Source organism: Zingiber officinale, chromosome 3A (assembly GCF_018446385.1).
Source record: "Zingiber officinale cultivar Zhangliang chromosome 3A, Zo_v1.1, whole genome shotgun sequence".
Lineage (NCBI taxonomy): Eukaryota > Viridiplantae > Streptophyta > Magnoliopsida > Zingiberales > Zingiberaceae > Zingiber > Zingiber officinale.
Window position 1 is genome coordinate 56,256,813 of NC_055990.1, and position 26,933 is coordinate 56,283,745.

The window sequence follows — 26,933 nt, forward strand, 5'->3', positions numbered from 1 at the left end:
TATCAATCGATCGGTCGATCGATTGGTTTCCTCCAATCGATCAGCTAATTGATTCAGTAATATTCTGTTCCATAGTTATGCGCCTCAATTGATGGTTTCCCAACTAATACCTCGTGCCAGATGAACGCATCCCTGGACTTTCTTGCCAAGAGTCCGGTCCTCGACCTTCTTGGATTTCTCTTGCCTTACACCTGGTCTTCTGACCTACAAGGACTTTTCCTGCCAAGACTCCGGTACTCGACCTTCTTGGACTTCTTCCTACAAAACTTGCAGCACACGTTAGATCCAAACGTATTAACCTAAACTTAAATAGTTGTCAACACATTGAAAACATCCAGGGCATGATTGCACCAACAGTATAAAGATGTATAGGGATTTGAAGAAGAACTTTTGGTGGAGCGGAATGAAGAAGGATGTCAGGGAATTCTCTAGGTGCCTAGTATGCCAACAGGTCAAAGCAGAACACCAACGACCTGGAGGACTTCTTCAACCTTTAGAGATTCCAGAGTGGAAATGGGAGCACATTTCCATGGACTTTATGGTGGGATTGTCAAAGTCAAGACAAAGCCATGATGGGATATGGGTAGTGGTGGATAGATTCACAAAATCTACACACTTCCTACCCGTTTACATGAATTATAATCTGGATAAGTTGGCTACTCTACATATGGACAACATTATGCGGCTGCATGGAGTTCCGACAAGCATATTATCTGACAGAGACCCAAGATTTGTGTTTCGTTTTTGGCAAAGTTTTCAAAAAGCTATGGGGACTAAGGTCACTCTCAGCATGGCTTATCACCCTCAGACTGATGGCCAAACTAAGAGGACAATATAGACACTCAAAGACATGCTAAGAACATGTGCTTTGGACTTCAGTAGTAATTAGAGTGAGCGCCTGCCCTTAATCGAGTTTGCCTATAATAATAGTTATCATAGCAGCATTGGAATGACCCCATACGAGGCTCTATATGGGCGCAAGTGTCAGTCACCTCTATATTGGAATGAAGTAGGAGAAAAAGATATCACTAAACTTGAGCTTATCTAAACCATGGTAGAAAAAGTGATTGTCGTTAAGGAACAACTCAAGGCTACTCAAGATCGACGGAAAAGTTGGGCTGATTTAAAAAGAAGATCAGTGGAATTCAAAACAAGTGATAAGGCCTATATAAAGATTTCACCAATGAAGAGAGTAGTTCGATTCAATAAAGCTGGGAAACTGAATCCTAGATATGTAGGGTCTTTCAAAAGTCTGGAGAAAGTGGGATCACTAGCTTACAGACTAGCATTACCACCTAATATGTCAAGGATTCATAATATCTTTCATGTCTCCTAACTAAGAAAATACATTACAGACCCGAGCCATATTCTGGAAACTGGAGCACTCCTAGTCAAAGGGAACTTGAATGAAGAATTGAAGTATGAAGAATTTCTCATTCGAATTATTGACACTAAGGATCAAGTACTTAGACGAAGAACCATCCCGTACGTAGTACCATGGTCCAATCACACTGAAAGGGAAGCTACCTAGGAACCTGAGAAAAAGATGCGTAAGCATTACCCATATCTCTTCGAAGATCAAGCGAGCACAAGTTTCGAGGATGAAACTTCCAATAAGGAGGGTGGGATGTGAATACTCGATTTTGGACATGATGATGGACACTAGTGGAGATATCTTTGAAGGTTAAGTTAGGTTCGACTCCTAGAAATCTTAATACCATAAAATTTAACCCAAGTTTATGATTACACAAGATATTAGAGATTTCGGATGTTGGGTCTAGTTACTCATATATTTCTTCTATGCTCTTCATCATGATAATTTAATGAGTCACATGTTAATTTTATGTGTTTTAAATTTTTATTCTAGTTATATCTATGTTTTTCTTGCTTTCTAACAAGATGACTTAGTGAGTCATATGTTAAAATTTTATGCCTATGTTTCTTTTAGTTTTATCATGATAACATAATGAGTCATGTGCCAATCCTTTTATGTAATTTAGACTTGTTCTATCTATCCCTATGTTTCATGTGCTAAGTTGTAATGGTATGGTGACCTTTCACCTATCCTTTTAATGAATAACCCTTCATCTATCCATGACCCTTCACCTAGCCTTTTGATGAATGACCTTTCATCTAGCTATCTCTTCATATGCCTTGGCCACCCCTTCATCTAGCCATGACCCTTCACCTAGCCTTGTAATGAATGTCCCTCCATCTATCCATATCTTCATATGGCTTGGCCACCCCTTCATCTATCCATGGTTGTCCTATAAATAGCCAAGGCATTGTCTTCCTAAGGCACACTTAAATCCTTTGAAAAACTTCTTGTCCAAGTGTTGCAGAAATTTGTCCAAACCTCATCTATATTTTGTGCAAGTTTCTTCCCAAGTTTCGATCAACAAGTGCAAGTTCAAATCTCATAAAATTTCTATCCAAAATTGAAGAAGTTTCTGACCAAGTAAGTAGGCTTTTCGTTTCGATTATAGCTGTGGAATATGTTTACATTTCATCATTTTATATTGCAAATTAATTTCTTTTTATTCCAAGATGCACTGTTATGACTCAAGTTAGATATGGTAAAGGGAATTTTCAAAAATATGATAAGTTATGGCCCTAATGTGGTGGGTAATAATAACCGATATATGGCATCACCTCTTAGAGGAATTACATATAGGGGACTAATCAGTAAAGGAAATTTCCAAAAACATGATAAGATATGATAAGTTATGGACCTGATGTAGTGGGTAATAATAATCAATATATGGCCTCACCCCTTAAAGGAATTATATATAGGGGACTGATCAGTAATACCATGGAAAATAAGATGATTAATAGTGCTATGTTTTTTTAAGTTATATTTCTGTCATGAATTCTGAAAGTCTTGCTAAAAGTATATGTTTTCAATTAAGTTATGTTTCTATCATGAATTTTGAATGTCTTGCTAAAAGTCATGTTTCTGTCATGTTTCATGAAATATGATTTCATCATGAATTTCGAATGTCTTGCTATGTTTTGTATTCTGTCGTGCTATGTTTGATCGATCTCACTTACTGAGTGTTTTTCCAAGCACTCACCCCCCTTACTCCCATCCCCAGATAAAGATGAGGAACAAGTCGAGAAGGAGGAAGAGATGTTTTAGGGATGGTAATGAAGTCATGTCCAAGTGATTTGTCATTTTAGTTCATGTTATCTTTATTTGTACACTTTCACTTTTGGATTGTAAAGACAATATTTTCGTTATATTACTACTAGTTTAGTATGCACTTTATGAGGCTTGTTGTTTTCAAGTATTTATATTCGCGAGCAACGCCGGTGTCACGAGCCTAGGTCACGAGGCGTGACAGCAACAAAAAGCATGACGAGTGGTCGGGTAGTCTTACCCTAACTGTTGATATAATGTCACTATGTCTATCTGATACTATGCTCATTGACTGTGTATCGACAACTAAGAATATTTTTGTATGACCCAAAAACCACTCCCATGCAAACGCACATTCAACATCAGTAATTCCAAAGGTAACTGGGAGGGCATTCCCATTACCATCGATCATTGTAGCCATCAACAACACACCCGAATACTTACCTCTTAGATGTGGGGCATCAATTCCGATCAATTTGTGTAGATACAACCTGAATACTCTTCGATATGCGCTAAAAGCCTGAAAATATCGTTGGAACTAATTATTATCATTCCTATGTAGTGCCACATAAGTTTTAGGATCCCTGACTCTCAACTCACGCAAATATAATAGAAGATCTCTATATGCTTGATCATAATCTCCAAACACCTTTTTCATCACTTTCTCCCAGGCTATGTATATTTTTCTGTACGATATGGCCACGCCAAACCTAGGCTTTATATCAAATATAATCATACTTAGTTTGTATTATTCGTTAGAAACAAATTTCTCTTCAATAAAAGATGCTACAAATGAGAAAGAGTAGGTTTAATGATAAGCACTTTCCCTTACGGTGCTACATTAGTGTTCCTTTACATGTTTTGTAACCCTAAACTCCAAATCACCCCGCCCAACCACTCTCCATGTACATGGTTAGTTAAAGCAGACTACTTTCATTTTTTTTAGCCGGGTTTCAACTGGGTTATATCTCATATTTTTATTCATGGCATGTTTCACAAGTGCATTCTTGAACTCTTATCGAGAAGGAAAAATTTGTCTAACATAAAATTCATCCACATCTCTTGCCTCTCCAATAGGCCTTTATAGCAATCGAGAATTCAAAATATATGGATCATCAACAATTGGGAACTCTTCCTCTAAGTCACTGTATTGCTCTAGGGGGAATTCATATTGTTCAATCTGTATATCATCAGCTAAAAACTCTTGTCTATCTATATTGCATTGTAATTCCTCTAAAATACGGATATGATGCTCTTCCTCTTCACTCCAAGTAGAATCAAAGTATTCAACAAGTGTCATACCAGGATTTTAAACCTCATCTTCTAGGAGACTTTCTTCTTCATTTAAATCAAAGGTCAAATTGCTTGTATTTATATTTGTGTTACCTACACCAATATACTCAGAAGTAGATTGAGTATTAGCTCCCTATTCCATGACAGAATTTGCATCAAGCGTATTTCATATTTCAGAGAGAATTTATTTAGCAATATGATCATCCCTGAAAAATCAATTCCAAACTAAGTTAGCAAAGTTACAATGTAAGAATCAGTGGTATTTGGATTTGAGCAAAATAGAAATCATTAGGAAGGGTTGAGCAAGGCGATTAAAAAGGGTCTGATATATTTTCCCATATCAGGCCCACCGTGGACCTGATATATTTTCATATCAGGTCCACGGTGAGCTTGATATGAGATAGTATCAGGCCCACAGTGGGCCTGATATAAGATAGTATTAGGGTCATGCTGGGTCTGATATGAGATAGCATCAGGCTCACGCTGGGCCTGATATGGAAAATATCAAACTCACGTTATAGCTGGAATTTATCGTAACATTATATCAGCTTCGGAGAGATCTAAATTAACAATAGACAACACGTTGGAGTCCTTAGTGCATGAAAAAATTACAGGAATTGATTTGAGTGCAATCTGACTTCTCTAGGTCCATCAATGAATTTTGATCGAAAATCATTGATTGACCTACTAGAGTTTTTGGATATCAACAAAATTACAATTTATAATAATAGGAATGGTTGAGCGAGGTGAAGGTATTTATGATGTTAAACCTTTATGGATTTGATTAAAAAATAACATGCTAGTCTTTCTTGATATTACAGACCAATTTTTAGGAAATACTATACATACATAACTAAATCGTATCTCTTTTCTTCTACTAAATATAGTCGTGCTTGAAATTTGACCTTCCACGCTGATTTTCTTCAAAACAGTAATCCTTCGAAATAACACTCTTTAATATCTCTTTAATATCTTACGACAAAACAGAAGCTCTTTACTTACTCTATTGCAATCCGCCGCATAAATGCAAGGAGAGATATGGGAAAGTAGGAAGAGGTTCGGGTTGAAGTTGTTAATATAAGAACATGAAGATGAAAGAGAGAGTTAAAGTGAGACCTATGATGAGGTGACGTGCATCCAAACCAAAAAGAGTGACTTTTGATTTATAAATCTTAAATTGTGGTTCGGATGCATTGGAAAAGGATATCGGAGGAGGAGGAGGAGATTAAGGAGGTTGGCGGGAGGGGTAGAAAAGGAATATCATTGTTTTTTATGTTCTTTTTGATAATTTAAAAATTAGGATATTTGTTTTGATAAATATGAAAATAAAAGCCTTATAAAATAAGAGTATGATTGTTTTATATGGGTATGATTGTTTGGAAAGAATAGGGAGAAGATGAAAAAAAAAATCATCCAAGGTTAAGAGGAGAGAAGGCTTTTCTTCTGGGTTTTTTTTCGCGCCACGTGGAATTATCCGAGATATCAGGTGACAAAAAAATATTAAGGACTTATTAAAAGTCGTATCTAATTTTCAGATTTCTCAAGTATATTTATTTTTTATTTTATCATTTCCATGCACCTTGCTACATCTATATTGGACTTAAAAAAACAGTATTACTTAGATGCTATATTTCAAAAATTAATATTATTATAATATTAGTTTTAAGATTTATAAAGTATTAAAATGGTATTGATTTTTAAAAATTAGTACTGGTGGTATTAATTATTGAAATCTAACGTTGATTTTTGATATTAGAGTGATTGACGGGTGAAGCAAAATAGAAAAATAAATGGACCGTTTAGAAAATCTGAAAATTAAATGTGTTTTTTAAAAATTCGTAATTTTTAATGCTTATCAATTGCGGGTAAAAAAGCACCTCTAAGAATAAAAATATTGTACATGTAAATATTAAAATATTATACGATGACTAAACTCTCTGTCCTCACGCACGTGACGGCGTGACGCCAGTCTCGAATCCTAAAGACTCCAGATGGTACTTAGATTGAATGAAATGAGAGTGAAGGATGAGAAAGGAATCAGAGTTAGTATTTGATTTGGAAGATTGATGTTGGATTATACGGATTCAATCTTTAAAATATAAGAATGGATCATTACCAAATAAAATGGAAGAATGAGAAAAAATATTGTTTGGATTGAAATCTTTCCATTCTCAGAAAAAATAGAAATAGAAATAGAAGAGGAAAATAGAGAGATTTTCATACCCCTAATGGTTCATTTCTATATTTAAGGGGATTAAATTTATAGGATCCATCACTAATTCCTGGAACCAAGCACAACTTTCCATTCCTTTTTCATTTTCTATTCTTATTCCATCAAGCAAGCACTCTCACTTTTCATTCCGTGGATGCAAAAGTCAAGAGTCTTATCGTTAAAATGCATCTGCAATGAGCACGCCTCATGCATATAGTCAACCGGCCAGTAGAAGAATGGAACCGCTGATTGCCCATCGATAGCCTCTTCAGGAAGGTAAAGCTGAACAAGAGAAGCACAACGAACCACGGAACCCTGATGATCAACAATACGGCGAAGAATCTAGAACACCAGTTGACTTGAGCCACCCACTAATTGACTTGCAAAATAAATAAAGGACAAGAAAACCAATTCGGCAATTGTCCGCCGACCGTTTATTTGGGCCGACCAATTCGCAATTGCTTGACGGCGAAGGTACTGAATCGGTGGATTGCATATTTTTCTATCGGCACGTGCGGGACTTGTAATCGAAACATTATGGACTTGTAATCGGAAATGACAGTGTATGTATTTGCTTGACTTTCCGCCATTTGTTGTGGGAAATTTCGTTTCATTATTAATGATTTATTTTCTTTTTCAAAAGGGCCGTAAGAGTATTAAAGGCATTAGATTTTATAATTTTTAAAACCGTATTAAATCATTTTAATTAAAGGTACTTAATGATCAAAGTCGAGTTATACTTGATGATAGATTGTTGAGAATAAATATCAAATCCCTCGGAAATAATTTCGTGGAAATAAAATCTCTCTCACTTTAGTGATGATTCAATTATCATAATTTATCTTTTTCATTTTAATATAAGATCAGTGATAAAAAAATATTTAGTGTGAATAAGTCACCTTTTGTAGGGGCGGAGCTTTCTTCAGACTAGGGTACGTGGGCTTCAACCCATCAATTTTATATAACAAAAAAATAACTATATTTTTTTTATTCTATGCTGGATCTCCCCATAAGTATTCAGTCATTCTTGATCTATTTTGGATATCCTTGTAAGTATCTGATCACTTTTGACCTGTTCTGACCCTCCCCGCAAGCATCTGTTCACTGTTGACATACTTCGGATCTCCCCTCAACTTCATTCAAGGCTAGCTACTCCCACATAAGGTACGATCTAGACAATGATTCTGATACTATTTGTTAGAATCAAAAGAATTCATATATCTCTATAATGATATGATATTGTCCACTTTAGACTTAAGTTCTCATAATTTTATTTTTTAGTTCTAACCAAAAGGTCTCATATCAATGAAGATATATTCATCTCTTTTAAACTCATGATCTTTCTTATATATTTTTAATATGAGACTTTGATTATATTCCTAACATATTCTAATGTAGATAAATTTTAAAATATCAAATTAGATTGAAATTTTTTATAAATGATATTATATTTATATATTAATAAATATATTAATTTTAACATGTTTAATTTTTTTTCTCTAAACTCGTTGGCAGTATCATCTCTTTTTCTCTTACAACAAGTAATTCATTATTCAAAGATAACATTTTTTTTATTTCTTATTCTAAAGAGGTAGTGAGCATTGATAGGTCGAGAGGTGGCCAGCGAGGTAACGAGTGACGATCGCTCATGAGGTGGACACTATCTCGTCAAGCGATAAGTAACTTCTTTGCATATGATCGCTTCGTGTGTGGTTACTTCACGAGTAGCCACACACGAGGTGGCCACTGGCCCATTGCCTTGTCAAGTAATGAGTGACATAAGTCTAGGACATTGAGATATAGATTACATCTCATACTTTTATTTAATATATATATTAATATGATTTCAAATCTATATTTTTTTCCTATCCTCTAAAAAAATTCTTATATAAGGATGGTCAATTACTCAATTTTACTGATTTGTTCATAATTCGTAATACTTCAACTCTCAAGTTCTTTATCTGTATAACCTTGGCTTGACTAAAAGTCACTTGTTTGTATTCCTTAAATTCTATATTTTCTAAGTGCAGTTTTATGTAATGGCAAAGGTTACAATAATGACCTAGTACTTTTTAGATAGATGGTAAAATAGATATTGTTAGACCACTATATGGACTTTGTCTTGGATCACTTAAAAAAATTTATAAGACTAGTATTGATACAGTGCATAAAAATAGGGTTCGATAAGATCAGGTAGTCAGAAGTTAAGGAGACGTGACAGTTAAGGACAATCCAAAATCTAGGAGATGTAGTGGTCAACAATCAAAGGGGCGTGGCAGTCAGTAGTTAGGAAGGGAAAGAAGGAGTTAGGCCACCTGACGTCATCAGCCACATAATTCCTGGTCGGGTACCGACAGATCAGGATCTCAAATCTGAGACATAAGATGTAGCCTGAAGTAATGCATGACCTGCCCCGACTGGTAGAGTTTCCTTTGCCCAGTCCACATAGCCAAGCCTGGTACTTTCAATAAGACAACTCCCGATCAGCCCTTCAGCGGTCCAAGCGTGAAAGATGGGGCCCTCATCATAGCTTATCTCCCTCATCAAGATTTGAGCCAGGTGTCACCCGAACAGTCATCCCAAGCTGTCCATAGCTAAACCCGGGCAAGATAGAAAGCACTAGGCGACAACAATGCTAGGGAATCATAACCTCCTGTCAAGGAAAAATTGCCACATGTTAGGGAATATTTCAATGGTCTGCTATCATCTGCGAATGGAACCTTCTTTAAACCAATGAGAGGGTACCGCGTATCCTCCATCACCCAAAAGGCCCAGACACACGACATTCTCTAACATCGGTCAAGCTCCAGAGGTACGTATTGTCATATAAAAAGGGAGATCCTCTTCCTTGAGTAGGTACGCGCACAACCGCACTCGTTATCTACAGTTCTTTTTTTCTTCGTACACTTTCTTCTGGGGAAAAAGTACCTGACTTGAGCGTCGGAGGGTCTGCACCAGGGACGTTTTCCCTAGTTTCTGATCTCTAACATTTCGTGTGCTTGTCTGAGTGTGCGCAGAGCCTAAGTACCACCGATCTCGTAACCATTATCCTTGAGCTCCACAAGGGGAGTCGTCTTTCCAGCGCACATACACTAGGTGTGTCCAAGTCGCCTCTCTATCAACACTGATGCCATCTCAGCCGGCCTTCGTCTAACTCAAATTTCGAACATGATCAATTTAGCTCCGTCTGTGGGAACTTCCTTCACCTGTTTTGGAGCGTGACGATAGAGGATACTAGAAGGATCAATATCACCATAACAACAAGAGAGTACGAACTATTCAAGGAGGCCAAGAGGTGAGCAGCTTCCAAAAAACACACCACTGCTTCACATCCACACAAGATTTCTGTAGTTTCAAAGGACCAAACCCGCGTTTCTGACAGGGGGTCTAAGAGGAAACAACCCGAGGATTTCCCTCAAGCCTTGTATCGTCAGCCCTGCCTGGACTATTATAATAAGAAAGAGGAACCGCAGACCTCCATGATCGAGAGTTCCTGCCCAGAGATTCGAAGAAGGGGAAAGTCATAGTCCTCCAAGAAGAGCTGAGGGAGATGTCCAAGGAGCAAGTGCCCTTCTCTCTAAGGGTACTCGAGGAAAAACTACTGAAAGGGTACAAGCCCCCAGCTATTGGAGAATATGATGATAGCAAAGATCTAAAGGATCGTCTCTGAAAATTTTGGAGAGCTGCGTTGCTGCACCAGTATAGCGACACCATCAAGTGTCGAGTGTTCTTAAACACTCTGTCTGGCTCGACACAAAAGTGGTTAGATAGATTGCCGAATGGGTCCATCACCTACTATCAAGACTTCAAGAACATTTTCCTGCATCATTTTACCAGTAATAGGAAGTATAAGAAGACATACCACTATCTCTTCGTCCTCAAACAAGGGTATGTGAAGCCCTTGAGAAGTTATATCAAATGCTTCAACCAGAGAGCCCAGGACATCCCGTCCGCTACCTCAGAGATCTTGATAAGTGCCTTCTCCCATGGTCTGGTGGAGGGGGAGTTCTTCCAGACTCTCATCAAAGAGCCAGTAAAGAATTTTGATGAGATACTGAAGAAGGCAGCCAACTACATCAATGTAGAAGAAGTCCAAGTGGCTCGACGGAAAGCAGACAAGTCACCTGCTCCTACTAATAAATCGGAGAAAAGGCTGCCTCAACCTCCAGCTCGACCCTTTCCCTATTCCAAGTATGCTCGACCAGGATTTCCACCCGGTCAGGATTCTAGGGTGGCGCAACGGGTAGAAGCTATCCAAGCCCCCAGACTCGGTCAATGGGGGCCCCGTTATTACACCTACCATAGGTCTCACACCCATTCCATTGGAGATTTTGTCCAGTTCGCCCCAGATTTTCAGAGGGCGGTTGAACTGGGCCTACCTCCACCTAAGATCGCCCCTAAGCTTCAAAAGTTGTTAGCCAACTCGCCTGCTGTCATAGGGAAATCAGGTAAGCCCAGCTCGATAATGCAGGTCAGAGAACCCAGTAGCCAAGTTGGTGCAAGGAGCCAACGGAATCCCCCGAGAAAGAAAACAGGGAAAATATCGCCATCCAAGAGATAGGCATGATCTCCAGGGGGTCCACTGATGGAGATTCCACTTGAGCCCTTAAGCCCCATGAGCGCCGCTTGGAGATACATGGGGTGGGGTGTAGCCGGGAACAAGCTGTAGGGCCCGTAATCAACTTTGGGCCGCAAGATCTGGAGGGAGTGGAGCTCTCTCATCATGATGCCCTCATAATCAAAGTTGTCATTGCTAACAGTCGTGTGGCCAGGGTGTTCGTTGACATCGGAAGCTCTGTCAACGTGTTGTTCAAGAATGCATTTGATGGCATGCAGATCGATGCTAGTGGGCTCCAACTCGTAGCTACCTCCTTATACAGGTTCACTAGCAATGAGGTACGACCAATGGGTCAAATTAAGCTAGCCATATCTTTAGGTAGCGAACCATTGGTAAGGACCCGGAGGAGCACTTTCATCGTGGTGGATTCTCCTTCCTCCCATAACATCATCCTGGGAAGACCCGCACTACATGAGTTCCGAGCGATACTCTCCACCTTCCATTAGAAGATTAAATTCTCTATGAGAGACCAGGTCGAGGAAGTCAAGGGCGAGCAACTGGTCTCCCACAGGTGTTATGTCGATATGGTGAAGGCCAAGGCTCGCAAGGCTCAAAGAACCCAGGATGGAAGGATCCACGTCATCGAAAAGGAGCCACTTCCTATAGCTGAAGAACTCATCCCTTGGGAGGAGGTCCAACTCTACCTTGAGCATCTGAAGAGCATTACTCGCATATCTAGTGACCTATCGATCAAAATCAAGATAGATCTAGTCGAATATCTAACACGTAATAGGGACGTATTCGTTTGGTCCCCCAAGGACTTGCCGGGAGTCAAGCCCGAGGTAGCTGAGCACAAGCTACATCTCCTGCCTGATTCCCACCCGGTCAAGAAGAAGAAGTGGAACTTCTTGGCCAAACAAAATAAAATCATCTGAGCTGAAGTTGATCATCTCTTGAAAGCAGGACACATTAGAGAAGTATAATTTCCGCCCTAGCTCTCTAACGTGGTCCTAGTGTCTAAACCTAACAATAAGTGGAGGGTCTACATCGACTTCCGAGACCTCAATCGAACCAACCCTAAGACTGCTACCCACTACTAAGGATTGACCAGATGGTGAACTCAACCTTGGACTGCGAGAGGATTTGCATGTTTGATGCTTATCAAGAATACCACCAGATCCCTCTCGCCTAGGAAGATTAGGAGAAAGTTAGCTTCATCACAGCCGACAGCACTTTCTGTTATACAATTATGTCGTTCGATCTACGCAGTGCAGGAGCTACTTATCAGCGGATGATGAACAAGATCTTTCGGGAGAAGATCGGGCGAAACGTGGAAGTTTATGTAGATGATATCCTTATCAAGTCCACTGTAGCAACAAACCTTATCGTCAATGTGGAGGAAACCTGTTGCACGCTGCGGTAGTATGGCTTAAAGTTAAACCCACTGAAGTGTCTGTTTAGAGCCTAAGGGGGGGGAATTCCTGGAGTACCTCGTTACTGAGTGAGGAATTAAAGTCAACCCAGAGAAGGGTTAGGCCCTCCGAGACATGCAGGCTCCTAGGAATCTGAAAGAAGCACAGAAGCTGGTGGGCAAGATTACGTTGCTCTCCATGTTCATATCTTGGTCTGCAGATCGGGCACTCCCTTTCTTCAAGGTACTCAGAAGGGATGCTAAGTTTCAGTGGGATAAGGAGTGCAGCAAAGCTTTTAAGGAACTGAAGCAACACCTAGAGATCTTGCCTTCATTATTTAAACCTATCACTGGAGAGCCACTCTGGGTATATCTGTCAGCTACCCCTAAGGCTGTGGGGGCAGTGTTGGTAAAAGAACAGGACGATGTACAACGGTCAGTGTACTTCTTCAGCCATCTATTGAAAGGGGTCGAGTCTCGATACATGGCCTTGGAAAAGTTAATTTACGGAATGGTTCACATGGCTCGCCGCTTAAGGCCTTACTTCCTGGCACACCCAATTACTATCTTGACCAACAGTACCTTGGGGAAGGCATTTATCAATATGAAGATAGTCGACCACCTCATCAAATAGGCAACTGAGTTGGGAGAATATAATATATAGTATCAGTCCCAAATAGCTATCAAAGAACAAGCCCCTGGGCGACTTCCTAATGAAGATCCATCAATGTAATGTTGAGGAAACATGGAAAATATATGTGGATGGGTCGTCCACTCATCAAGGAAGCGAGGTAGGGATACTCCTGATATCCCCTCAAGAAGACATCATGCAACTAGCCGTTAGGCTAAACTTCAGAGCTACCAACAATAAGGCGGAGTATGAGGCACTACTGGCTAGATTGTAGGTAGCTCGGCATGTAGGGGTAACCCGGGTAATCATTTATTCATATTCTCATATGGTGGCTCATCAAGTGGCTAGTAACTTTGAAGTCAACAATGAGAAGTTGCAGCTATACAGAGAAGCATATAAGAAAATGAAAGAGGGCTTCAAGGAAGTTACAGTGACCAAGATTCCCTGAGCGGACAACCAGAGAGTAGATGAACTAGCCAAAATGGTCAGTTCTTTGATTACTTGGGTGTTGGATAAGTCGATAACCCATAGTTTCCTGATAACTCAAATTGACCTACAGAATAATTTGAAAGAATCAATCAACTAGAGAGCCTCAATGATCATTTATCTTCAACAAGGGGGCTTACCTGTTGATGCCAAAGAAGCCAGATCAATTAGGAAGAGAGCTCATGCATATACACTGATCGGAGATCAATTATACAAGCGGATATTCTCTTGACCACTACTCAAGTGCCTAGGTCCAGACGAGGTGGAGTATGCCCTGCAAGAAGTTCACTAGGGATGTTATGGTAGCCATGTCGAAGGAAGGATGCTAGCCCAAAAAGTACTCCTGGCGGGGTATTTTTGACCTGCTTTGCAGAGAGATGCCCAACGATTGGTGAACGCTTGCCTTTTTTTGCCAAAAGCATCAAAACCTGATCTATCGGCCGACCGAGATTTTGGAAACCTCAATAGTCTCTTGTCCCTTTGACCAATAGGGTATGGACATCGTGGGACCTTTCCCCATGACTCCCAGACAGAGACTGTTAGAGTGTATACTGAAAGCCTAAGTTTTTGTAAACATTTATTTTGAATAAAGAATCACATTTGGTCAAATTGTCTACATTTAGTTGTAGTTGTTCAATTAATTTATATTGTAAATAACATAGTATGTGGTGCCACATATAGAAGATGATGTTATCAATACCTTATAAATTATAAATAGTAGCTCACGACCAAAATGAAAAGGAACAAACCATTGGAAGGTCGTAGTGTAATTAGGAATTAGTTTATCTTGACTATATAATTACACTAGTACACTTAGAGTGTATTGAGTAGGACCATTTGAAGTCGTTTCTTTTATACTGACTTTATAAAAGAACAAATACCTCAGTTATTATGGAAGTGTGTGCACTTAATCCTAATATAATAACAAGCACATATATTTGATATTTATTTCTTTAATTTATCAATGGGTGAGATTTAGTTCGATGAATCAATAAGCATGATAAGTTGGGAAATGATATCACTTATAGTGTGTGTTGTTGATTATAGAAGGAAACTGTGTCCTAGTAATCTAGGTTGATAATGTCCCCAAGATGAGCTCATAAAGATTGTCATGTTAAACCCTGTAGGTGGACTTAGTCCGACATGACGATAAGGTTGAGTGGTACTATTCTTGGATTAAGATATTAATTAAATGAGTTGTTAGTAACTCACTTAATTAGTGGACATTCGACATCTTAAACACAGGGAGACTAACACACTCATAATAAGAAGGAGCCCAAAAATGTAATTTGGGATTGGTGCGGTAGTTCAATAATAGTTCTCTAGTGGAATAAATTATTATTGATAAAATTAAGTTGTGTGTTCGGGGCGAACACGGGATGCTTAATTTTATCGGGAGACCAAAACCAATTCCTCCTCTCAGTCCCTATCGTAGTCTCTTATTTATAGAGTACTATACCCACCTATACCCACCTTCATACCCATGATAAGGGGGCCGACCAAGCTAGCTTGTGGTTCAAGCTAGGGCCGGCCAAGCCTTGGTTCATGGGTGGCCGACCCTAGCTTGAACCCAAGCTTAGGTGGTCGGCCCCCATTAAATTAAAAAGAATTTTAATTTTTAATTTTTCTTATGTGGAAGATATAATTTATTAGAGAGAATTAAAATTAAAATATCTCTCTTAAAAGGATCTACAAAAGATTAAAGAAAGAGATTAGATCTCTTTCCTTATTTGTAGATTGGAAAGATATTTTATTTTTTCTCTTTGTAAATTATTCACATATTGAAAAATTAAAATTATAGAAATTTCTTTTTATCAACCATGAAGGTATTTTAATAGGAAATTTTATTTTTTAAAATTTCCGAAGACAAATAAGGAATTTTTAATTGTTGATTAAAAATTGTCTTGTTTACTCTCCATGAGGTGGCCGACCATTACATAATTAATTAGGAAATTTTATTTAATTTTTCTTAATTAATTGTTGTCAAGGAAAGTTAAGGAAATTTTATTGTAATTAAATTTCCTTATTTACCAAAGCTAAGGAATATAAAAGAGGGGGTTGGGGACACAACCTCTATTATTCTCTCCCTCTTTTCCTTGGTGTTGTGGCCGGCTATCCTCTCTCCATCTCTTCCTCTTTGTGGTGGCCGAAACCCTCTCTTGCTTGGAGCTCTTATGGTGGCCGGATACTACTTGGAGAAGAAGAAGAAGGAGGAGGAGGAGAGAAAGCTTTCATCCCTTGGAGTTTGGTTGGTGTTTTTCTTCATCCTTGGTGAAGCTTTTGTTTTGGCCGAACCTAGCAAGGAGGAGAAGAAGGTGCTTTGGTGGTCCTCATCTTGGAAGATCGTTGCCCACACAACGTCTGAGGTTAGAAGAGGAATACGGTAGAAGATCAAGAGGTCTTTCTAGAAGGTATAACTAGTATTTTTCCTTTCCGCATCATACTAGTTATTTTTGGAAATAATACCAAATACAAGAGGCATACGATTTTAGTGTTTCGAATTTGTTTTCGATGTAGTGTTCTTTTGTTTTTCTTTTCCTTGTGATTTGATTGTTTTTTTCGGTTGACCTAAAGTTATTTTAGGAAATTAAATATTAGCTTTCCTTAAAAGGTTTTGTCTAGTCGGTGGTGGTTGCTCCCATATCCAAGAAGGGCATGTGCCTCGCCACGTTGGTACTGGAAACCAATTTTGGAAATTAATATTTAATGGAATTAATAACCTAGGTGATTTGGATCGAACGTGTTAAGTTCCGCAGGAGATCCAAGTCAAAACCTAAAAGAACAAATAGATTAAATTTGGATCAAACGTGTTAAGTTCCGCAGGCGATCCAAGTTTAATTTAAAAGAACACATGGTAGCTAGGAAAAGGTTCAGACCTTTGTACAAAATTTTTGTACAGTGAAACTATTAGGTTTTCCGAGTAGCAACCAACAGAGACATTTTTTACTCGTGGTAGTGGATTACTTCTCCAAGTGGATAGAGGAAGAATCCCTAGCCAGGATAATAGAAGGAGCTATCATGCAGTTCCTATGAAAGAACATCTTGTGTTAATTTGGAATCCCTCACAAGTTAGTCTCGGACAATGGTCGATAGTTCCAAGGGCGCAGAGGGTTTGGCATCACACAAGCCTTCACTTCCGTGACGTATCCACAAAGTAATGGATAGACCAAAGTCACCAATAGGGCGATAGTGTGTGGGTTGAAGGCCAAGTTGGACCATGTGGGCGGTAATTGGGTTGAAGAGCTCCCCCAGTATCTTGTGGGCTTACTGAATGACTCCTCAGGAAAATACAAGGCTCACTCCCTTTCATCTCATAATGGCAACGAGGTAGCCGTGCCTATTGAGGTTGGGGTTCCATCCATCCAGCGTTTACTGTATGACCCTGAGAATGTTGAGCGGCGGCTTCTAGAGCTAGATCTTATCAATGAAACTTATGAGAGGACGACCACCAGGTTAACCGCCTACCGACAGAAGATGTTGCAGAACTATGATAAGAAGGTGATCCCCTATTTTTTCGGAGAAGGGGACCTAGTATGGAAAAGAATCAGACTAGTAGGAGAGGTAACTAAGTTAGCACTTCAGTGGGATGACCTATATAAGGTCATTAAGAAGCTAGCACCCGGTACCTATTACCTGCAGGATGCTCAAGGTAGAAAATTAGATCGTCTGTGGAGTACTAATTAACTCCAGCCTTACCGTGATTGAGGGGGTTACTCTTTGTAATAGTAGTTGTTTGAGAGAAGGATCTAAGGCCAGGGAATGAGCACTACAGGCATATACACAAAAAACTCGGTCGAATAATTCTGACCTAGATTAAGCTTAATTATTTCAATAAGGCACTTCGGAAGTCCTCAAATTACAGACATGGGACTTAGGTATGTCCTACTACACTCCTTTTACAAGCCTCAAACAAAACTCTTCTAATTCCCGGTTGACTGTCTTGGCCAAGATAGGAAAAGATCTAAAAGATCTCTCACTGTAAAGTCTTTTGGCTCGTGGCCTAACTAGCTTTGCCTCACTTACACACATGGATTTAGCCTAAGTAAGAAAATCCTAATGGAGAGCAGGAAGTAAGGAGTCATAGACAAGCTTTTATAAACTGGGAACGTAAAATGAAAACAAGACAATAAATGTGTTAGACAAGGAATCATTTAAATTCAGAAAAAAACATCATCAGACATTTCTTTAATGATCTGATGATGGTCTAGGAAATCCTCAGGAGTGTCAAACGACAAGTACCCTCCCTCTTGGAGTTGTTGGATTGCCCCTACTACTCCATAGGCTAGTGATTGGATGAAGCAATCTCCTACCTAAGAGCCAAACTCCGGAGAGCGCAAATACTCCGTTCGATCGGCCAAGCGGTGCTCATTCTCCCTACCTTATAAGTTTCCAAGGCCTGGGCTGAGTGAGACAAGGAAGATCGGGTTTGAGACAGCTCTGTCTGAAAGGAGCCCAGCTCTGTAGCTTGATTCCAGATCTTTTCTATGGTCTATGAGGAGCACGTCCATGAAGTTAAGTTCCTTGGTGAAGTGATCCATCTCTTGTTTGTGCATGAGCTTAAAGTTCTCCAGGGCTACAGTTTCTTGAACCAGCTCTGACTGGGCTTTCTCCTCGAGGGTTAGCTCTCATGATACTTGGCATCAGCTGATTGATGGAGGCCCTCAATCTTCTTCTTATCATCCCTTAACTATCGGGCTTCTAGTAAGGCCTCACTGAGGAGTTGTTCCTGTGAAGCATTCAGCCTTTTTAAGGATGCCACCTCCGCCCTTAGTTGACATAGCTCTGGAGGGGGGTCAGATGGAGAAGACTCCAGGTCATCAATGCGTTCCTTCAAGATCTTGTTTTATTGATACATGTTAATGGCTGTCTGACTCAAGTGCAACACCATGGCATAGAGTTGACAATAGAAAAGGATAGTCAGAATTGGAAGGGAGGAACGATAAAAGAAGTCGGGGACTTACTACAGTAGCATCTTCCGTGAACATGTCCGCCAGGCCATGAAGTGGGATAGAATCTATTTCATCCATAGAGTCTTTCCAAGTTGTTGCCAGTTTCCCCCATATCAGGACAGTACAAGTATAAGAAGGAGCATGGCGTATCCCCCGCTCAGAAGGTATATTGGTGTGAAAGTGGAACACCCGAGACCTGAAAGATCTGAGAGCGATCCCGCTATGGGTAGGACGAGTAGAGGTGGATGGTCGAGGAGAGGAAGGATCGGCCGATACAGCTAGTATGGATCCCCCCCTCCGGATCAATCTCTTCCTTAACAACAGGGCTTTTCCCTCGGTCAAGCCCTGGTCGAGCATCTGAAGGAATGGAAGGATCGTCCTAGAATTATGGTTCTGAAATAGAGGTTGCCGCTAACCGGGGCACCTAGGTCGTAGTGGAGGCCCTGGCCCTCGGGTCAACCTCAGCAGGCCTACGCCTCGATCGACGTGAAAGTAGCTGATCATCTAAGTCTGACCCCTCTTTCGAAGGAAGAGGGTGATGAGTGAGAGGAACACGAGAAGTTTGCTGAGCGGGTTCAAGGATAGAGATACCAGAATATGTCGCAGGAGGGGCAGCAAGACGAGATAAAGTACTATCCACGACCTTCCCAAGAGCGCTCGGATTGGAAGACGAGGGGCGTCGCCTACTCAGGATTGTTCACCCTCGATGATTTATCTCCAGAGCACTCAGTGGAAGGGGCTTGATTAAAGATGCTCTGGCAAGAGTGTCCACTGTGGAAAAGTAAGGGGCAGGATAAGAAAGCAAAAGCAAATTAGGACAAGCGTAATACTTACCAAGGGAATCTGGCAGCTCCGAAGGAACGACGCTCAGCCTAAACAGTCACAGCACATCCTCCATTAGTAGAATGCTTAGGTCGAAGCGCCAACCCGCCAGTTGTACCTTTGCTTCCATAAATGTAGGATATGGCGATAATTTCCCAAGAAAGGCGCTGAAGGAAGCGAGGACCTTCGCTCGCACTACAACAAAAATGTTAAAAGATAACAGATTTTATCCATTATCATAGGCCCTTAAAATTGTTGTAACTAACTGTGTTGTTAAAAGTGAGAACTACAACAAAGGTTTAAAACCGTTGTCTTTGAATGAAACGACAATAGTTTTGCAACGGTTTAAAACCTTTATCTTTAAATGAAAAGACAACGTTTTAAAATCGTTGTTATTTAGAGCACTTTTAATAATGCCACTAGTTACAATGGTTTTTGGGGCTACGACAATGGTTTTTAATCGTTGTCTTTGAGGGCGATAGACAACAACAATGATTTTAAATTATTGTCTATTAAACTATTATCTTTTAATACCAATATATCAGATTTCAATATAAATATATAATAAAGGCTTATAATTACAAAAGAAAGAATATTCCCCACATCAATGTCATTCAAAATGTTTCTTATACAAGAATTACAATCACAAAAGAAGAAACATGCCTCATGTTTAAATAAAATTTATCTCAATACAAATAAACAAATAAACTTTATTTACAACTAATGAACAATAGCCAAAAGACTAGAAACTTGTGATGGTGGTTCATGTCATGTAGGATTGCACTTAATTATTATCAACCCAAGTCCCATCACAATCTTCAACTTGTAGGATTTCATTGGACTCCTCTTTCTCACTTGCTGATTCTTTCATGCCAACCTTTTCCAATATTCTTTATCATCAGTTCCATAATAAATCCAGTCTTCCCCACACCAGCTCTATCAAAAAGTCCAATCATTCCACCCCTTTATAAGGCACAGGAGATCAACAACCTATTGATATCAAAAGAAATACACTATTATATATATAAAAAAACTTATTCTGAAAGAATAATAAACACACATATATTTTTACAACAGTTACCATATGTGTGCCTTTGTTATTCTTTCATAGTCATGAATGGTTCCACAATTTAAAAAGTATACATAAATTTAAGATTTTATTTCTGAATATGCAAAGATTTGATAATTTAGGTTTTACCTTTATGTTCTGCATCATTCATTAACCTTGTGTAGGGCAACACCTAAACAACTTCCAAGTAAATTGCAAGTTCTAACAATGTACAAGGCACAATCTACAATTATAAAAATAAAAAAAAGTCATCAGATCTTGTAAAAACAATCATATAAATAAAAGAAATGTTTATCAGATCTTGTAAAAACATGCAAGCTATTTATGATCAAAAGAGACAAGTTTCAAAATCTTGGACAATTCACTTCAGCAAGTCAAAACTGGAACCAGTCGCCAATCCTGTCTGGTAGGATTAGATGTACTCTGGTTAACCTAGAATTTTCACAAGTTTAACTTGGAAAGAATAATCAGACCTCCAAGTGAAACCACAGTCTAGATTTTACAATACAGGGGTCCTAACAATTTATAAGGTATGACAAAAATCATGAAAGAACTTAAGAACACTACCCAACTTACCGACAGATATCACAGTTGTACTCCTCTTATATTTGTACATTTGGACATAGAATAGGAAATCTCAGCTACAATATCAATCATTGGAGAACTAAAATATTAGTTATGTGTAAACAAGTACTTACACATAAGAAAGGGAATGAACAAGCTTCTACAGGGAATCAATAGTAAATCCATTCTCATCCATTAGCACATGGTAATGAGTGGGTCGGGTTGTACCCTATGCAATTACAAACACCAATATAAGAAAAACTTGAATTACTCATAGCTCTTGACATATTGAATTTATTTAGACAAATGACAAAATATTTTTATATAAATATATTAACCAAATAGTCTGATATATAAAAAACTATTCCACATATAAATTCAGGAAAAATAATCTCAACTACAAACAATTAATTAAGTTCCTGTCAAGAATATTAATAATTTAATTTTGAAAATATACCTAGTAATTCACAAAGCAAGCACTTGTAAAAACGAAAGCACCCAAATAAAATCCACACCGACCAAGAATGCTAAAAATTTATAAATGTAGAGGCTTTAAATAGAGTAAAACTTTTGAAACACAGAGCTTATAATCATGCCAACATTAGAGCACATGTAGAAGTCATAATTCCTTGGATGACAAATTTGGTTAAAAATAATCATCCCTGCAATCCAAAAACTATGAAAATTTAAAATTCAAAAATTCTAATTTAGAACATTAGGTAAGTTCTGCACAAGTTTTTGGAACATGTCGTCGACTCTGGCAATAGGTGGGGCCCTTCTCATTGAAGGATTTTCCTCAAAAATATGATGGAAAGGTTCATCCATTGACTGAGAAAGCAAGTGTTAGCATTTAAAACTCCATGGGAAAAAAGTAATGTCAAAACATACAATGCCTTTCATATTTGTGCATTTGCGCATGTCATGTATGAAGCTTGAAACATCACATCGAGCAGAAAAATTAACAACAGCCTAACGGGTGATTTGAGATGGCTCCATCAATTTCTGAAAGAGGTATATATTTTAACTACAACAATAAACTCATTGAAAGCAAAAAAAAAAAAAAACACACCTTTTGATTAAAATTCCATCTCCCCCTTGATGGAATAAAGTCCTCTCCATTGTCAACTCTGAGCTACAGCATTTGCTTTACTTGTCATAAATAACCTCAAATAATACGTAAAAGTATAAATACAAAACATAAAACCATACCCGGGGAGGCTGCAATACTATGCCTTCTACTTGAGTAAAAGCAGTGGTAATGCTAACGACACATGCATGTAGGAGTGGGTTAGGATCATAATTATTGAACCTCAAAGCCTATCATCCAAGGATAAGCATGAAAAAATAGCATATAGGCCATACCAACAAAACCAATCTTAAAGATCGGCACATACCTCACTGAGAACACTCATTCATTCTTGAGGCTTCAGCTTTGACTTTTCCACCAGGGGAGTTCGTTGAAATGTTGACAGCGATTTGGTATATCTTTGCAGTGAAACTAAGGAGCAGAGTTGAATAGTTTGCCAAATTTGTCAAGGTAAAAATAAATATTCTTGCAAGAAAAATTTTAAAAAAAAATGAAGCAGAATGAGCTCAAAAACCTCAAGGGGCACATATGATGGTCTTTTTAGTTTTCCAACATTTAAGCAAGGAAAATCAATAGAGTAACACAATTGAATTCTTCGTTGTCACACAAAATAATCATAAACAATTACTTCAATTGTATCTGAATTTTCATTTCCATTTCTCAGTCTTAGAGTGAATTTGAAATGTTAAAATAAACATAAAAAAATAAAACCATAAAGATATTTCTCGATAAAATTACCTATCGAACTTTAGTGGCCTCCACTCATGGCTACAAACTACAACAATAAAAATCATATCAAAGGGAGGAAGCAAGACCAATTCTAACCTTGAGGCAGATACAACACCATTATACAAACACTAATGGTTTTTAGAAAGCAAGATTAGTTCCCAACATAAGCAGAGAAAGAGGAGAATTTTGTAGTTCCAAGCAATAAATTCTTATCGCCATAGGAAGAAACACATAAGTTGTACAAACTCACATTTATATAAAAGCATCTTCTCCTAGTTCTTAAAATAATGCTTCATTACATATGGTTCAAAAATTCAAAGATTCTTATAAACTAATTGATTGTAAAATGTTGACAAATAATGAAACAACACAACCTTGAAAAACTCACATTTCATCTTTGCAAGACTTGTAACTTATCCCAATGATTTTAAATTCTTGATTTGTATGAGTTGTTTTCACTCTCAAATTTTCAAAGCTCTTCTAGCCTAGCAACAACAAACAGTGAAAAAATAATCTTAATAGACACAATATGAAGAATGAAACAAGCAAGCTGAAACAAGTTGCCTCAATAGGAATATTATATATAGGCATTCAATAACCTAGAAAATAAAAATAAAGAATAAATTATTAATCACCTTATTCCAATCCAGTTGGTATGCATCCTTGACATTTTGATTTGCAAGTAGAAAACCAACCACTGGTCCAGGACACACAGTCATAGTAGTAGAGACATCTATATTCAACAAATAAGAAAGATAATAATATTTTTAAAACAATAAATTGATTTAATGATAATGTAAGCAAAAGCAAATAGCAGAAGTGTAGAGATATTGTAAGTTCTTACCAATATTCAAAGAAAGGCCTCCTTGTGAAGTCCTCAAATTCGAAGGAAAACCTCCGCATCCCATGACTCCACCACCAATATCAGTAAACTTTTTAGGATTGTTTTGAAAAAATAATTGCCTCACAAGAAGGCATTCCCTAAAAATGTATTTTTGTAACTATCAGAATGCAACAAATAAACCCACAATTATGTAATCCATAATTTCAACAATAAATGGTAGAAGGAAATTCACATACTATTTTGCCACATGCTACCGCAAAATAATATCAAGAACCCATAAAGCCTCCTGAGAGTTCTCAATTTCATTGATATCTATGTCTATACCAATAGATCCTTCAAAACAGCGAACTTGCAAGTTAGCATCAGATTGAATAATGTCACCATCAATATTTTATATAGTCCTAGCTTTATCATCCAGTAAGCAGCAAATAATTTAGACCCAACCTTCAAGGGACTTTGACATTTGCTTTCTTAATTCATATAATCATCGTCTTTGTTCCCTTGAAGCCCATCATGCTTTAGCTACTTGATAGCCACCTCCTTCTCATGTAAAAGATCTTTTTCCCCATCAACAGTGGCTTCTACTTTGACAGAGGCAAAAGAAAAGAAAAAAAGTAGGAAGAAAGAGGGTTGCTTGGCTGGTGGAATCCAGTAGTCCTTTGTAAACTTTTTCGAAACCCCCATCTCCGATCAAATTATCCTCCTTGAAATTCTATGTGGCGATCACGAGATGCCGGAAAGTGGAGTTGTGCGCAGAGTTACTCTTCTTCTCTCCTAGCGATGATGTCTTATTCCTGATCACTGATTCCGCATGGAGGAGAAAGATTTCAGTGAGAGATTCATAGAAAATTCATTCATACTACACTAAATCATGATGTATATTGCAGTCCAGATACCGACCCGAGGAATCTCCATGGAATCCTGAGATGGATTGGGCATCGTCTCTATCTTCTATCAAGGAGTTGGACTCCCTCTTGCAATAATGTAAACAAGGGAAGCAACCCATCTACACTAAAGTTCTAAAACCCTAGTATTGATCTGTGCTAATATGATAGAAAAGAAAAAAAAATGTATCGAGAAAAGAACCTACATTGCCCTCCAATGTGAGAGAAAGAAGAAACCTCAGCGATCTCGCTTCTCCCTTCCCTCGCCTCACCCTTCTGCTCCCACCCCATCAATCACAAACAAAATGCCCCTAAAACAATATTTTCCATAAGAATAACTTGGATGATGCTTAAGGTTTTGGTAGGAAGGCTAAGGGGGAAAGATCATATGAGGAGAGGGGTTTACGGTTCGAAAAGGCTAAAGGGGGAAAATAGGGTGCCAAAAAAATTTCGGAGAGAGGGAAGCAAAACACTACTACAACAAAAACTGTGAAGGGGGAAAACGGCAAAAGAATAAAGTCAAAGACAATGGTTTATTAAAATAGTTGTCTTTGACCCCCTAAAAAAGCGCTTAAAGACAATAGTTTTAGAAAATTGTTGTAAAAGATGTTGTTGATTTTACAAAAAGTCACTCAACGATAACGGTTTTTACAAAACTGTTGTCTTTTATTTTTTTTTTTGGGAGCTCAAAGGCAATGATTTTGTTAAAAACCATTGTCTTTTACCAAATTAACAACAGTTCCTTCTAAAATCATTGTCTTTATAGTGTTGTCTTTTAACAGTTTTGTTGTAGTGTCGGTGGGCCAATCTACGGCAGAGGGAAAGTGGAGGAAGAAGTACTTTACTTTCCACTCAGGACCTAAAGAGGGTAAGGGAGTGAAAAGAGTGGTCCTTAGACAGGCCTAGAGGCGAAAAAAGCCCTCAGCAGGACGTTGAGGAGAAAAGAAGTAGTGGAATAGGCGAGGGGCCCAATGGAGATCACATAATTCACAAACAAGAACAAACCCGCATAAAATTTGGATTGAGTTAGGGGTAAGTTGGCACAGCGGAATGCAGAAATAGAGACTCACTTCAGAAAGGAAAGGGTGAATAGGAAAGCGGAGGCTAGCTATAATCTGTTCTTTGAAAAAAGTCACATAACCCTGAGAAGGCTGGGAGAGTTGATGAACCTCGAAGGGTATGATGATGTGCATGGCTATGGGCACTTCGTAGTTGAAGCAAAGATCGTCCAGATCTATGCCGCTAAAGGTCGACACGCCGGGAGCAGGTCTAGATGTTGAAGGATCCATGGAGAGCAAAAGGAAGGAAAGAACGCAAGAACACAGAAGGAAGAAGAGAAGGGGGAGGGCTCAAGCTAACATTAAGGAGTCCGTAGGAGATGTAAAGTAGACTATTTTTAGCTTTCAGGAGGGACACTAGAAGAAATTGTTGGATCGAGATCGCGCTAGAGGGGGGGTGAATAACGCTCGCGGCTAAATTGTTCATTTATCGGAATCATAAAACTATCGGCGTATTTAAAACCTCGTTCAGAAATTAATGCAGCGGAAATAAAGTAGAGAAACACACACAGAAGAACACGGAGGATTTACTTCGTTCGGAGCCTAAGGTGACTCTTACTCGAAGGCCCGCGATCCTTGATCGCTTCCGGTGGGAAACAACTATAAGCTCGATAAGAATTACAAATTGAAGTACAATAAATGACAATAATTAATTATACCGACGACAAAGAAATGAAGATCCGGAGCTCCTGGTCGTCGGGCACAAGTAGCAGCACTTCGAAACATTGTTTGGAGCAGCACGTAGCACTGGAATCACTTGAAACTTGATAACTTGAAGTGTTGGTCGAAACCCCCTTATAAAGGGTGTTCAAGGCACCTTGAAGGCTATTCAAGGCGCCTCCATGCTGCCGAGTCTTCCGCGTGGATCAAACTTGATCTGGTCGAACTCCATCTGTTTAAGGCGCCTTAAACCCTGCTCAAGGCGCCTTCCATGGCGCCTTATACCCTCATGAAGGCGCCTCCAATGAAGTTTCGCAGCCAGGTCATCTTTTGCACCCGAGGCGCCTCCAAGCTCCATGGAGGCGCCTCGGATACTGTTCATCCGAGGAAAAACTCCATTTTTTTGTACCTGCAAGATGTGTTAGTCCCAAACAATATCCTGCAACATAAAGTTAACATAAATAACAGAATGAATATGATAAGAAATGTTATGACAATCTCCAGACTGTCCGGGTCTGACTTCGGATTTCTGACCGG

At 38.8% G+C, this 26,933-nt stretch overlaps 1 pseudogene; it reads right to left on the reverse strand.

Moving 5' to 3' along the window:
- Positions 1-21,790: 21,790 nt before the first annotated feature.
- LOC122050429 lies at positions 21,791-25,967 on the reverse strand (annotated as a pseudogene).
- Positions 25,968-26,933: the final 966 nt, after the last annotated feature.